The 16,534-nt window shown below is 36.9% G+C and overlaps 1 protein-coding gene across 1 annotated transcript in view; it reads right to left on the bottom strand.

Moving 5' to 3' along the window:
• LOC136842743 (bone morphogenetic protein 2-like) overlaps positions 1–16,174 on the bottom strand; it is a 49,300-nt gene extending 33,126 nt beyond the window's left edge. The window contains exon 1 of the mRNA XM_067110482.1: positions 14,243–16,174. The gene's annotated coding sequence lies outside the window, so the exon portion shown is untranslated. The remainder of the gene's footprint in view (positions 1–14,242) is intronic.
• Positions 16,175–16,534: the final 360 nt, after the last annotated feature.

The raw sequence follows: 16,534 nt of genomic DNA, 5'->3' as shown, positions 1-16,534 counted from the left end.
GATTAGTTAAAGAGGTTTTGTCATAGTACAGACCTGTCTCAGCGAACGTAAGATAAAGAATGGAATGGAAGAAGTGGAGGAGGAGGAGGAGGAAGAGGAGGATGAGGATGAGGATGAGGATGAGGAGGAGGAGGAGGAAGAGGTAGAGGAGAAAAAGGAAAAGTGAACGGTGATACATGAGAAGCGAGTTGTAATCTCTGTCTCATTACAAGTGATTGTCATCATTGCACAAGTCGGAGAACATCGTCTAAGTACTGTAGGATTTCAGACAAAGTCTACGGTATAGAGAGAGAGAGAGAGAGAGAGAGAGAGAGAGAGAGAGAGAGAGAGAGAGAGAGAGAGAGAGATTAGACAAGTTTTTTCTTTTAGTTTCATCAGGGACAACCGGGTAGCCAGCCACAGCAGCCAGCTTCTACATTTGAATGAGAAGAATCACTGGGTCTACTCGCTTCAAGGCACTCGACTCTAATGGCACCTATCTAATGCTCGTAGAGAGAGAGAGAGAGAGAGAGAGAGAGAGAGAGAGAGAGAGAGAGAGAGAGAGAGAGAGAGAGAGTCTTTTTTTTTAAATCATACCTTATCGGAGACCATTCTGGTGACGTTCCAAATACGGTATTATTGTGGGTTTAAGGTTTGCTGATATACGTTGTCTCTCAACATCGTTTTATTTCTGTTCATAAATGATTAAATCTGAACAAAATTTTGGTTGAGACGAAGAGAAAAACGACGAGGAGGCAATTTTAAAAGAGAAATGGGGTTAGATCAGAGCAAGGACCTTTTTTTCTTTTGAGCAAAACTGGTAAAGTTCTCCGTGGGTAGACTGTAGGACGTCCAATGAATGGATAACTTCTCAAAGAAGGTCAACCGCCTCAGAGATAAATCAAGATAACAAAGAAATACCTTTTTCAGAAATCCAATGCACTGATCGTCATGGCAAGGGATATGAGAAAAGAGCATTTAAATATATATATATATATATATATATATATATATATATATATATATATATATATATATATATATATATATTTATACTAGTACACACACACACACACATATATATATATATATATATATATATATATATATATATATATATATATATATATATATATATATATATATATATATATATATATATATATATATATATATATATATATATTCATCACTAAGCTATTTCTACTAACAGAGGGTGGCTTTAGAGAAATAATACAATTATTGTTTCCACATTCATACTTTTAATACAGCATATCATCAACACGTAGAACCCTCTTAAATACATTGCACCATTCACCTCTTTTTCCTTTCTATAAATGTGCGTATATATGTATGGAGAGAGAGAGAGAGAGAGAGAGAGAGAGAGAGAGAGAGAGAGAGAGAGAGAGAGAGAGAGAGATTTACATCAGCAACCTACCTATGTACGCACATACACAAGCGTACACGTGCCAGAGATTGAACGAGCGTATGAAGGTACTACTCATTGATTGGCCGAATGATTCCCTTGTGAATGACAACCAATCCCTGTCCCTGCACCACAACTCCCACAACTGCGGTCTGCCCCGTCCCTGTACTTCCCAATTAAAATCCAGCCTCCTCCGTCCTGCGAAACCTGCAGACTTACGTCATGGGAGGTTAACGTTTCTGACCATAGATGACGTTGCGTCTACCGTCGGTGGGTTCTGTTACGGGCCGAGTGAAAACAAGACAAACAAGTAAAAAATGCGCCGAAGTTTCTTCGGCGCAATCGAGTTTTCTGTACAGCCGCTATAGCGTATAATCAAGGCCACCGAAAACAGATCTATCTTTCGGTGGTCTCTCTGTAATCCTGTATGAGCCGCGGCCCATGAAACTTTAACCATGGCCCGGTGGTGGCTTATCCTCTATCGTTGCCAGAAGCACGTTTTTAGCTAACTTTAACCCTAGATAAAATAAAAACTACTGAGGCTAGAGGGCTGCAATTTGGTAAGTCTGATGATTAGAGGGTGGATGATCAACTTACCAATTTGCAGCCCTCTAGCCTCGGTAGTTTTTAAGATCTGAGGGGGGACAGGAAAAGTTCGGACAGAATAAAGTGCGGACGTTCAGACAGACCCAGCACAATAGTTTTCTTTCACAGAAAACTAATGAAGTGAGTTTTGTTTTATATGATGGGCAAGTATTTTTATTTCTTTTTTGTAATCTAGATACATTTACCTTAGTACTTCAGCACTTTGTTATTTGTGTTGCAGGGGTACCAGTTTTTTCTAATAATTCTTTAGGAACTTGATATACCTATTAAAAAAATTAAAATTTTGAGTCCTCGCAAATACAAACAAAGAGCATTTTCATGTTCGTCCATTCAGACTCATGTGAAACCCACCCCCCGCAAAAAAAAATTCTGTTTAATGACTAATTGTTAAAGGCTTTCCAGCTCAATAACTAAAAATCATTCATATTTTTTTGTTCTGTTTCATCGTAACGCAGATCATTCTTATCATAAAGTAAAATACTAAGGCCTGCTTCTTAGATAAGGGATAATGTTTGGGGCAAGGCAATTTTATAAAAGTCATCCAGATGAGAGAATAAAAAAAAAAAAAAAAAAAAAACTGAAAGGATGAAAAGTCCAAAGTTAGAAAGTAATACAGCTGGAAAAAAGGGATCCTGCATGGGATCTTCAATACGCCTATTTTCTATAGTGTACTGGGCGAGGCACGCTATATGTATAATCCGTCCTACGAAGATTTCTCATGAAAGTTCGTATCATATTTTTTACTGGTATACTGTTCCAAAATTTGCCCTCCTCATAAAGTTTTTTTTGTATACCTTAAGTATGACTTTGTTATTTTCGATCTTTTTGATTGTTGTACTTAGATTCAAATGTTATTTTCTCTAACCTTCGTATGATAGTATAGGTTTTCATTTGTCATCAGGTCTCATTACTGTTGTAGTCAATGATCGAGAATACCATCATTATTCATATGTAGTGTAATCCTATCCTAGAAATATACATGAATAGTTTTGCTGTTGTGATGTCACTTGAAATGTCACTTTTTCAATTACGTGCTTTACTTGCATGTACGAATTCTTTCAACCAAATGCGTATCATAATATAGGAACCACTGCTTACCAGGTTATCCTAATTAATTTTCAAATACTGCAAAAACATTTGGAACAATTTTCTCCTGAGGAGGTAAAAAGGGGTTAACGAGGGAGGGGTATAGTTTCCAGTTTCGTAGTTTCTGACGAGACAGATTTAGAACCTTTTACTGACATCCTGACGCGTCCACCATTGTTCTTATCTTATCGGGGATAACTTCCTTAGCATTGGGCTAAATAGTTATCCCCACGGCTGTGAAGCTGTGCACCCTAGGCAAGGGGCAAGAGAGGTTTATATAGGTTATACGCCTTAATCAAGGGTGGCACACACACATACACATATATATATATACATGTACATATATATATATATATATATATATATATATATATATATATATATATATATATATATATATATATGTGTGTGTGTGTTTAAATATATTGATTTCGAATAATATATGTACACCCATGTACGTAAAGAACGTGTGGTTGGGTGTGCATTTGCCTTTAAAAGGAAGAACGAGATACAGAGGATTATAGCCACAGTTTCTTTCGAGTGAACTAGGCACTGTCGCAGAGCACTGATTTAAAGCAACATTGAATAAAAACCTGGGACTATGAACTGCAAGCGACTGCAATTTCCGGCAAAGAAATTAGCCACCGAAAAGTCCATCTACTGTATATCAGTCAAGGACCTTTTCTCTTCATCAGCGATTCACTGTCCAAATCGGATCAAGAACAAGGTTGTCGGAGAAGAAGGTTTTCTCTTCCAACGGGTTTGATGGACGAGACGAGGGCCAGTTGCGGGACCTCTAAAAGTAAAACTGGGATAGATGAACAGATGGATAAATGAATGAATGGATGAATGGGTTGATCGAGTACTTGCGCTCACTGGAAAAGTATTTAATTACTATACATTCGGGTAACCGAGAATGTTGGTTGGTTTGTTGGCTGGTATAAATTAAGCCGGCCTTATGCGAAGATGGACTCTTGTAAAATGGTGGCCCGTAAGGGATAGTAAGGCAGTGAAGGGAATAAGAGGTATAGTGTAGACTTCTGGAATAGGACAAACTAACCAGTACGAATTGACAAGAACGGTTTTTCGTTGGTAGCTCGTAGAAATCAGCCCACAAGTTCACCCTTTCAGTCTCCTAAGTGGCATATCACAGTGCAATAAAAATCTTTTTTACTTAATGGTGCAGTGATATAAAATATGTGATAAAAAATGTCTGTAAGTGTATGGTTAAACGAAAATGTCACTTACCAAAAGTAAGCAATAACTATTCAAAAAACTCGAAAGAACATCTGAAAACCAACGAAAGCCTTTTTAAAAAGATATTTAGAACGTTTATATATAATAATTACGTAGAAGGAATTCATATCCAGGTAAAATATTAGTATCACGTCCTTGTCACGTGATCCGAGACTATTCTGTTCAGCATCACGAGACTCTTGACCAGCAAATCATTTCTCTTTTAATGTCGTATGTTTCATATTTATTTGCCCAAATTATGATCACATTTGCTCGGACGAAAAGAGCTTTCGTGGTTCTTCTTCGTAATGTATAAATGAACCAATTAATTGCAGAGAATTGTAATTTTTTTCAGTGCAAAATCTTGCTTATTATTTTAGTAATGCTAAATACAATACTTCATTGTTTACCAGATCCAGTAGTAATTCTACTGTGAAATTAGTTGCAACAACAACTGCTTCTCCTCCGGTTATATCTGTTATAAAAATGACGACAAGAATCATAATTTCTATAACAGCAGCGACATGAACAATTATAACTGTAACAACACTACATAATAATAATAATAATAATAATAATAATAATAATAATAATAATAATAATAATAATAATAATAATAATAATAACTCATGATGGTTGAAACCCATCTGATAGCACACCAATCCAGATTTAGGGAAAAGTTTGGATTGTTACTCTTTTGCATGGTAATAATAATAACAGGACTATTGAGCAGATGGGAATATCTTGAACATAAAGAAAAATATGCTGACCAAAACATCCATCCGCTGAACGTCACTCAGGTAGAAATATTTGTGTCTGTCTCTCTTCTGCCCAAATTTAGACATCAGATTTCGATAAGCTAGTTCAAATAAGTAATGTTTAATAATAAGCAAGATTACAAGACCGTGGTAAGTAAGATTCTCGTTGTTGCTAACTTCAAAGAAAACTTCCGCCTCTTTCCATGCGAAGTGTCTCTCTCTTAAGATACAGAACGAAAGTAAATAGTGAGATATGTGCAGTACTCGCGTCCATTCCTTTATGTGTATTTACATATATGGCGTCTAAACTCCATTCTCTCTCTCTCTCTCTCTCTCTCTCTCTCTCTCTCTCTCTCTCTCTCTCTCTCTCTCTCTCTCGGTGCTCGTTGTCCAGTGATGCGAGTATGTCAGTCTTTCCTTTTGAATAAGAATGTATATCATTAACCTTTGTTTTTAAGGTGGGATAGGGGGGATTCTTGCACATATTCCCTGGAGTATTGCACAGTTCGATTTCTTACGACACTAGCTTCTGCTGCTGGTATTATGCTGGTTCACATGCTAACGAAATTTCTCGAGAACGGCTAAACAGATTTCGGTGAACGTCTTTTTCTTTCCTGCCCCCAACACTCTCCTCAGCCTCTTCGGTTTTCTCTCCATAGTTTCCACTCCCCAGTTTCTTCCTATTACAAGGCATATTAGAGCCACTCATACTTTTGCTACCGTAACTGGATTTAAAAAAAATTCCGTTTATGAAAAAAATAGGCAATAATTTTGAGGAACAGTTTTCCAGTAAAGTTTATGGAAAGGAAAAACGAACATTTCACTTTCCCTTTAAAGCATGGCAGTTGGCATACTCCATGTTGGTTTAAGCAAAATTAAATAGGAAATGACTTATGACCTCTCAGAATCTTCCTTAAGGATTCGAATGTAAAGTTCTTCATTTGTCTGAAAAAAAAAAATGTTGTAAACGACAGAACACGTGACAAACGAAGATATAATTTTTCCTTTCTAGAGGATTTTTAAGACCGAGAGAGTAGATTTAGAGGTGATTTCATGAGATGGATTATGGACTTGAAAAATGTTTCTCAGAGAAATTATTTTGAATGGCAAAAACATCATCGATCACATGAGGATTTCAAGTATATGGGAGTGAATTGCACAAGGTTTTGTTTATGCCTGGGTTACCCAATAGACTTTACTTGGAATGGTAACGATACCATGATGCAAAAAGTTTATTCTGTACAAGTGAAATAGCGTCACAGGAGCTATCGCCATACCCCACCCGATCTCTCTCTCTCTCTCTCTCTCTCTCTCTCTCTCTCTCTCTTCCTCAGAGTAATTTATTATATAACGTAATCGATCTCGAAATTCAACCATACAGACTGTAATAATATTGACTTAATTTTTTAAAAACCAAATAGCTGTGGTTCCAAAACGACGGTAGATTTGACGAAAGCAGTCCCCTTGAACTATTTTTATCATAGTACTTGATTTTGTAAACAAAATCAAATTTCATAAACGTATAACGATGTGGGTATACGAACAATTAGAGAAATAAATGATTGATAATTAATAATTAGAGAAATGAATCAAACACAAATACACAAATTGTTCATAGTCTCTGTTTCTTTTATGATACAAGAAGAGAACGATATAACTGGCTTATTTCATATAATTAGAAGTATCGGTGAAGTGTCCTTCTTCTTAAGTAACATAGGTAAATGGCACTTAGCAAAATTATTAGTGATTGTGCAATAACATTAATAACGCAACCCCATTTAATAACATGTAACAGAAAAAAAATAACAAATTGAACTTCAATATGGTCATTTAATGAGAAAAATGAGAGAGAGAGAGAGAGAGAGAGAGAGAGAGAGAGAGAGAGAGAGAGAGAGAGAGAGAGAGAGAGAGAATAATCTTTACATGAATACACACAGTCGTATATACATATACATATAAATACATACATACATATATATATATATATATATATATATATATATATATATATATATATATATATATATATATATATATATATATATATATATATATAGAGAGAGAGAGAGAGAGAGAGAGAGAGAGAGAGAGAGAGAGAGAGAGACGAAAGCCGAAATACCTGGCACATTCCTCCAGCGAGTCCCCCAAACGAGCAACATTGGTGTTGCACTCGTGTGCAGGCGAACGCGGAAAGGTAATGTTTATTTTCACACCTGTGTTTCTGGCTAGACAGATCAACTTCTTTGACCTCGGTTATACGTGTAACCCCCACCCAGTCCCATACCCACTCCCCCTCCCGATATACTCCTCCTTCTTCCCTCCCCCTCTCCTACCCAGCAGTATCCAGAACCCCCCGTGCTGCCTTATTTTAATACCCCACTGTGAACAAGGACATGACGAAGGTACGTATCAACACATCCGTATCGATGGCTGATGTACCCTCTGTATTGTCTTTCCATTATTATTATTATTATTATTATTATTATTATTATTATTATTATTATTATTATTATTATTCTCTGAATTAACATTCCCCTTTTGCCGGCGTAAAGCGGAAGAATTATATATTTATTTTAAGTTATTTTAAGGCCATTAAAATAATGATTTAATGTTATGGAGTGAACATTGTTTACCTTATATGTAGAGAGAAACATTACTGTTATTACAGTTTTTATTATCATAAGGCATATAATTAAAATTTTCATTGTGCTGACCAAGGGACAAAGGATTATATAGTTACGTTCATATCAAAATATCGAGGTTGTGCCATGGAGTGCGCACTGTTTATTTTTTTTTATGTGTAAAGAAAGAGACTTCAGTATGCTTTAAGGTCATACAAAACTAGTATGTTTTAAGTATGAACTGTGATTTTTCGCACGTAGGCATAAAACGCAAAAGTGTTAGTTTTCCTTATGGAAATGTGAATTGCAATGCTGATGAATTCTGAGACTTTTACATATTCAGTGTTAGTTTGACAAGCTATGTTGCTTTTTATCTTGTTATTTTATAGATTTGTGACTGTTTTCTAATTTATGAAGCAAGTTTTATACACTGTACGTCTACGTTTGGAAATTCTCTAACTTGAAGCTCTTGTTGACTGTTCTCCTAATTCATTTTGTTAGTTGCAGTTATGAAAGTCTTTAGTTTCTCTCTCTCTCTCTCTCTCTCTCTCTCTCTCTCTCTCTCTCTCTCTCTCTCTCTCTCTCTCTCTCGTGTTATGAAAGAAATCTGAATGAGCTGAAGAAAAACAGCTTGAATCATTTTCAGCTGAGCTAAAAATCATCCGTACAAATAAAAATTTAAATTATCAGGCTTAATTGTAATAGGGTGTGATTGTGTGTATGTATATGTGAAATCGTGCGCGTGGAACATCAGTCATGTTGCATGCGCAGGCACGTGTTCTATTGTTTCAGGTTTATTGTACTGAATTGACAATATATCCTGACATCTTGTAAAAACGTAGAATATATTCAAACGGGTAAGGACCGTAAGCACCTGCATCAAACGGAACTGACAGAATCATCTATCTTTGCTTTTTGTTCCAGTGTATTATATCACCTACATCCCAGTCACACTCAGAGAAAAAGGACTCCTAGGATGGACGTCCATCTTGAGCGGATAAATCTTTTAAAAGGCAATCTCAGAAGCTGACCCCAAAACGCAGGAAGTTGTCCGGAAGTCCGACGAATTTCATTGGTAGAAAGATGTAGTCATCATACGAACTGACCTCTGCTGCAGTTGCCAATCATATTCCGCCTGCCTAACCGACTTATTTCTCTCTCTCTCTCTCTCTCTCTCTCTCTCTCTCTCTCTCTCTCTCTCTCTCTCTGAAAATTTACTTCTCAGGGAAATTTAGAGATAGGTCTCCTAGTTCCCTTCCTTTTTCTTCTTCAAGGTATCCGGGGTAGGAAAGAAGTCACTCCCTGCGTTCCTCTTACTTATTTTTCCTCCTCCTCTCCTTCTTGGAGGCGTTGAAAACAGAAAGAAGTCAACACCGCATATTTCCTTCAGCTTCATTCGTTGCTTCGAAGAGAGAGAGAGAGAGAGAGAGAGAGAGAGAGAGAGAGAGAGAGAGAGAGAGAGAGAGAGAGAGATGCCTGGGATAGTGATATGCAAAGAATGAAGCCGAATGCGTTTTCCCAGAATGCATTTGGCCGGACCCCAATAAATGCCAAGGTCATCTGTAAGTTGGAGCTCGGATCTGCACAACTAGATTAAGCATGAATATATAGAGGGAGCTTCTGTGTTGGGATTATATTTACGTTATGTAAAATATGGGTAGCTTCCTCTCATCAGGGGAGATGGAAAATTAGGGATAAAGACTGGCTTGAAAAACTGAGGGATTCTTATTCGTATAGCGTTCAATATAATCCCAAATTGGACTATTTTTTTTACTTAATACTTAAGTCCTACTTGCACAGGACTCAAGGAAAAGTAACAAGGAAAAAGAAAGAAAGTTTTTTCCCAAAGGACTCTGGAGTCCATCTCCAAAGAGGGAATGCTATAAGAAAAAAGAACACAATAGAAAATCAATTTCATCATACATAAGCAGATCCTGATTAAATATAAAGCTTCTGAGGTAAATATCCATGATATTCTATTTCGATATTAGACTGACATAATCATTACGGCTGTTCATTGAAAATTAATCCTGGCTGATGTATCCTTGTTGCAGAAATATTAACTTCTGTTCCATATCTTTTACGTAGCACTGAATTTCCGATACATCCAACAAAAAAGTAATTTAGTCTTTCGAGTAACGCGCAAAAATGCAGAGTTTATCACGTATCATCATCATTATTATTATTCTTGATATGCAGAACAAGGTTCTACGTAGTAGATGCCCATTAAGAAAACAGTCGATAAGAGAAAGTACAGTAAATAGACTTTAATATTCATAAGTAAAATATAGATCCTATTAATAACTGGAAAGTAATTTAGTTTTTCAAATAACGCGCAGAAATGCAGAGTTTATCATTTACCATCATTATTTTTATTATTCGTGTTATGCAGAACAAGGCTGTACGTAATAGATGCCCATTATGAAAACAGTCGATATGAGAAAATACATTAAATAGGCTTGAATATTCATAAGTTAAAAATAAATAGTATCAATAACTGAATGACAATAGAAAAAACTATTTATAACAAATGTTAAACACAATCATATTAACTGCTGAAAGAAAATAGAAAATATGTACTTTAACAAACAATTGCTATACACACACGCATACACACACACACACACACACACATATATATATATATATATATATATATATATATATATATATATATATGTATATATAATATATGTATATATATAACAAATAAATTAAATAATAAATAATTAAATAAACAAATAAAAAGAGGCCATATCAGAGAAAAATGGTTGAACTCATTCGCTATATGGTCACCATCCTCCCTAAGACTTCTAAATGTAACAACTGAGTAACTCAGTACCCGTAAATGGCATTAGAGGTAATCCTATCAATTAAGCAACACATGATTTAGAGGTAAGGGCGCTATTTACTTATGCAATCGAATAGATACAGGTACAGATGTGTTGATGTGCAAATGAAACAAGTAATTATGAAACAATTAGAAAGTGTTCGAATTTTTTAAAAATCCTGGTATATTATTATGTTACAGGCAGATAGCGAAACTAGGCATTTCGCGAACGGCCTAAAATTTCAGGCAGATAGCGAAATGCCCTTAGGGACATTTGACCCTCCAGGGGCTAGTACTAGACACGGCGAAACAGTGACTCACCTACACTGTTTCCCCGCGTTTAGTACTAGCCCCTGGGGGTCAAATGTATTTCGCCACATTTAGTATTAGCCCGTGGGGGATCAAATGTCCCTAAGTGCATTTCGCTATCTGCCTGAAATTTCAGGCAGTTCGTGAAATGCCTGGTTTAGTTATCTGCCCGTAAAATATACGTGTCCTTGCTTATGTATATGTTTAATTTAAGAGACGCAAGTATGGGACGTTTAACTACACAGTCGAATATTTACCATGTCGCTTCTTGATCCTGGTTAGCCCAAGTTTATTTAACGTTCGGCGAACAAGATTGCTCATTAGTCATTGTTCTCTTTCAATTGTTGTTGTTAAATATTGTTTTTATTACTGTCATTGATACTGTTATTTTAATGTTAACTGAGTGATTGATTTTTCTTCACCAAAATACATGCAAGATCCTGGTTGATTCTATATCAACAGACAGGATGGCTATTCACCTAGTCCCGTTATTATTATTATTATTATTATTATTATTATTATTATTATTATTATTATTATTATTATTATTATTATTATTATTATTATTATTATTCGAGTTACTGTTCCTTTTGCTTCTGTAAAATATTGTCTAAGAAACTAATACTTAAAGGGGAGATACACGAAAATCTAAGAAAAAAAATTATCTATACCCGAGTATAATAATATTAATAAAACAGATTGATGATGGTTAGTTATATAGAATTTGACTAATGTTTACGTATATTCAGCGTTGTCGGTAGACTTAGTCTCATTTACCTTACAGTATATTGGTATGGCTTTTGCTTTTTTCTTTATTCTTAATCTTTTTATACGTATGTACTCTTCTTTTGAAAAATAATGACAATTATTATTATCACTGTTCTTTGCACTGTCATTTGCGTATGTAAATTTCCATCATTATTTTCATTTCTTCGTGCGTTTTCCGACATTTCACAAAATATGACGCAACAAAGAGAAAAAGGAAAACCGTTAATTGCATTAATTACCTGCATACGACTCATTACCTAGTAATTACTGTTATCTCCATGCACAATGTACAGCATTCTAAGTTATGATTTATTTTTGATCTGATATTAAAAAAAAAGGAAAAATGCTTTCTTGATATAACACGGATTGAATATTATCTAATGTTACATGAATGATACACAGTAACAGTTGCCATGACAGATTTAATGTCAATTAATCTTAAATGAACGATGCATAGTATCAATAGTTACCAAGCTTGACATACTAAGGCGCACTTCATTTTGTTTTAATATGGAAATTGAAATTGTAAGTTTCAGGTTTGTTTCAATAGCAAGTCTGCTGGTTTTTATTAATGGCAGCTAATAAATAATAGTTACGAAACGAATCTGAATGGAAATTACACTCTTCATAATATTCATGATTGTCATTGACCCCAGTGCTTCGAACACCTGCGTATTTCTTTTTAATGCCGCGCATTCCTCGTGCCCTGAATTCCTACCACAAAAGAAAAATTGGCCTGGACTGACCAGGGCCATTCATGATAATAGCAGGTGCAAAGTTAAGTTTGGTTAGGATTTACTGCTTCTTAACCAAAATTAGGAGTCTGTAGTTTTCCAGACTCTCTTCAAAGTAATTGTTTATTTCCGATTCAAATCATTAGCTACTACTACTACTCATACTACCACCACCACCACCACCACCACTAATAATAATAATAATAATAATAATAATAATGTTATCATTATTATAGAGTGAGATATCACGTGCACGATATACCTCTTTGATTTCGCTAAAATTGAATAACATGAGACATGTCAATTAAAGCCAGTTCCTTTAATATAATATATATATATATATATATATATATATATATATATATATATATATATATATATATATATATATATATATATATATATGAAATAACAAAATAGTAGATTGCTTATTACATTAAAAACGTAAAATAAACATTCAGTAATAATATACATCAAGTAAGGATAAAGACACAGCGCATCTTTGTGTTAATATACGAAGAACCTCTTAAAGCTTAAACCATCTCATGGAAGCTGGTTCCTAAATTAACAGTTGCAAAAGAAGATAAATAAATAAAATGATTAATGTTAAAATCAAGCCGTCATGTCAACAAGTATTTTAATGATTGGCTATTTCTTCTCTCATTCAAGCGTCGAGATTTCTGATCAGATTTTTATTTTTAGTGCTTCGGTACCTTTATTACTGTTTTCAGTTAACCATTTAGGAGGGATTAGATGCATCTTTAACAGGTTCCTATAACTTGACAATTGTATAGTTTGATATGTGAGCATACATATACGTACATACACAAAACTTCAACTAAAGGTTTGAAAATCTAAAATGATTAGTTGAAGACTATCGTATCTTTACTTTTGTCTTTTGGGAATATCAAGCAACAACAATTACCAGCAGAAGATCTGCAACACACCATTTTTACGGTATTTAAAGTAACCTCTTCTGCATCGCCTACATAAAAGAGCACGTGTATTTCGACAAGGTAAGAGGCTCTAGCTTCATTTCGCATCTCGGCCATTACTTCCGTGTTTCTTCTCGAGATTTAGTTTAACCTTAACCTCTGAATGAACTGGGACCTCTTTCATTCATACAACGCTTAGGTCGTTTCTCCCTTTGGGGTGCCTCCTATTTCATGAAGGCTTTCTGTCATTTGCAATGGTCCCGTCATTACAATTTGGTTCAAGGAAAAATTGCGCTGACAGGCAAAACTCTTTTGTTCTCAACTAAGTGATGATAGTTTCAGATGCCAGTCTCATTAATCCTTCTCAGATCCATTCATTTGCAAATACATTTGACGGTTAATTGTACTTACTTGCTTTTTTGTATTGCGAGCTTTCCTTGTCACAAAAAATCGTCATACGTAATTCTGTTTTTGATCAAGTCCAAAGAAAAGGGATTATGAATTGCTCGTGAAAATGAATGTAAAAGGAAGGGGAAATGGCATGCAATTTTTGATATTAATGTCCTTCATTTTCGTAATTCGAACAATTCTTCCTTAACGGTCCTAAATATCTGAAAGTAAGTTGGCCGAAGGGAAGTAACTTACATTAATTCGTTTGTATGTGTGCAGCGGTTGCTGACATTTATGCACATACAGGTTTTGACATTTACGCAAACAAGCAAACACACACACATTTATATATATATATGTGTGTGTGTATATATATATATATATATATATATATATATATATATATATATATATATATATATATAAGTAAGTAAAAGTATATAAATGCATGTGTTTAAGCAAACAACGAAAATCCTCTTTGTAGTAATGCAGATGATTTTGCACTATTTACCAAACCATATATTCAAGAGCCAGGTCAAAAAACGAAATCCTCCTTTGCCTTACCTGTCACTTACGAAGTTACGTTCTTAATCCTGTATGCGACTCCCTCGATTCTCCTTTGTGTAAGTGTGTGTCTGAGTGTCAGTGGTCGTAGGTTTATAGTAGGGGCGCCAGTGGCCGACCTCTTGTCGATCACATCCTCACAGGTTTCGGAAACTATGGAGCCCCCAGCGAGCCAGCCCAGGTATGACAGGTACAGAGGAAAGGAACCACACTCTACACGTTTTAAATCCAGAGGGAAATTGTGAGATGAATTTAATATTTTTTGGGGGGAAGGGGGCGTTCTGAAAAAAGCCTCGGAGCTTGTCTACACCTGCGGAATTCTAACGCCTCACGGAAGGCCAGCCTTTAAGCTGGCTTCAGGAAAAAATCACACTCTCTTTTCAGGACGAATTAAGAGAAAATTTATGGATTTTTCCTTTGCCTCTTTTGATTCTCATGAGACGGCGGTCTCCATTGTGGATAGGCGAGAGGGGGGCGTGAAATTTTGATGGTACCACTTCTCAAAAGCACTCTTTAAAAGACAACACTTAGAAATGCAATAATAATTCCCGTTTCAGCAAAGTTTCTCTTATTTCTATTTTGACTTCCTGCTAAGCACCAGGTCCTACACATTCACTGTAAAATGTAACTCTCGCTTCCACAGTAAACATTAGCACGTATTGTGAGATATTTTTTTCCACGCGCAAAATGCAATTCTCACTGCAAAATGGCCGTCCAATCAAAGATAGCCAAATGGTGTGAATTTTTGCACTCGACCCGAGATGAGCTTTTCCAAAGGCCTCGGGACGGAATTTGTGTATTACCTAAGTGGTAGAAAGTGGTCTTCACTTCGACACAAGAGCAGCACCAGTAGCTCTATGCAGGTAGCACCATATTATCACACCTCTCACCGCGACCCACCGTTGCCCAAAGCCATCCACTAACCTTCTGGACACAAACCAACAAAGGTCGGTGCTTTGCTGTACGTCAGGACAGTATGATGCAAAGTTGAACTTTCTGCTTCTGCACAGTATTTTCTTCTATTTGCAACTGTTTCTTCGTGAAGGTAGCCCGGATAATATCCAAAAACTATTATTCAGAGAAAATAATTCTCAATGTTTCATGGTCGACCCCTCTGGAACGACCTCCGGAGTCGAGTATTTGATACCAGTAGCACTTTAGCCTTCCAGGGATGGTTCCAGCGTTCCGTAGCAACAGTGTCACATGCGAGCTGCAACGCTGGAAGGAGAAATATGTTGCAGCTTCCACTTCTCTTCTCTCTTTCCTTCTCTCTCTCGCTTGAGATCTAGCGGAGACCAGAATTGCAAGACCTCTTTTAACTGGGCTCGTCCACAGACCTTATAATTTCCGTTCCTGCTGAAGGTACTTAGAAGCAGTGTGTGTTGCCCTTTGGCACTGCATGGGCAATAGCACTCTGGAGAGCAGGGGTAAGGCTATTTGGCATCCTAGCTGCTGCGGTCACGGGGAACAGGTGCCTCCTGCTTCCCTCTCCAGTCGACTTCAAAGCTGCTAACCTGCACCTGGGTCCCGACAGTCGCAGCACATAGACACACACAAACTCACACACACATCATCAAACACGCACACACACACACCCTCCACTCACAGACTTTCACCAGAATGTATCGCCAATCGAACGAAGAAGACCTAGCAGGCAGAGGTGTTTCCAGTGTCCAGAAAGACCTCAATTAAGCTCTGAACGAGTGGTCGAGGACGTGGCAGTGCCGTTTGGGGCGAGGAGTGTGTGCGGGCAGGCGCGGGTAGACCAGAACGACAAGGCTTAAACTGGACGTCGGCGGCCGTGTGGCAGGAGTTAGAGAGAAGGCTGTAGTCGCTGTGAGTAGAGGAGTCAGTGACGGTGGTTGGCTGGCAGGATGGTGGGGCTCTGCCCTAGGCCCCTACCACGGCCACTCACTGGACCACGGCTTCTGCGCATGCGCAAGCCCCCGCCGTCCCTGGTCAGGCCTACCATACCCTGAAGGTTGTGCCGTACTACCCCGCCAACAGGCCCTCCTTCCCTACCAATTGCCTGGCGACCCAGTCTAACCCATTCATGCAAATACACATGAGAGCCCCTTTTGCAATATCCTGCAAATTTCAGTCATCACCTTCGGTGTTTTTTTTTCTCCCAACAAAAAAAAAAAAATTATTCGTTCCCTTCCCTACCCTGTCATTGACCTGCTTCGAGTCCTCCACCACCATCTCCTCTTCCTTCACAACCTCCTCCTCCTCCTCCTCCGCCTCCTCCTCTTCTTCCACATCCTCCTCCTCCTCCTCCTCCTCCTCCTCCTC

This window comes from Macrobrachium rosenbergii, chromosome 10 (assembly GCF_040412425.1).
Source record: "Macrobrachium rosenbergii isolate ZJJX-2024 chromosome 10, ASM4041242v1, whole genome shotgun sequence".
Lineage (NCBI taxonomy): Eukaryota > Metazoa > Arthropoda > Malacostraca > Decapoda > Palaemonidae > Macrobrachium > Macrobrachium rosenbergii.
This window is presented reverse-complemented; position numbering and strand designations above follow the sequence as displayed.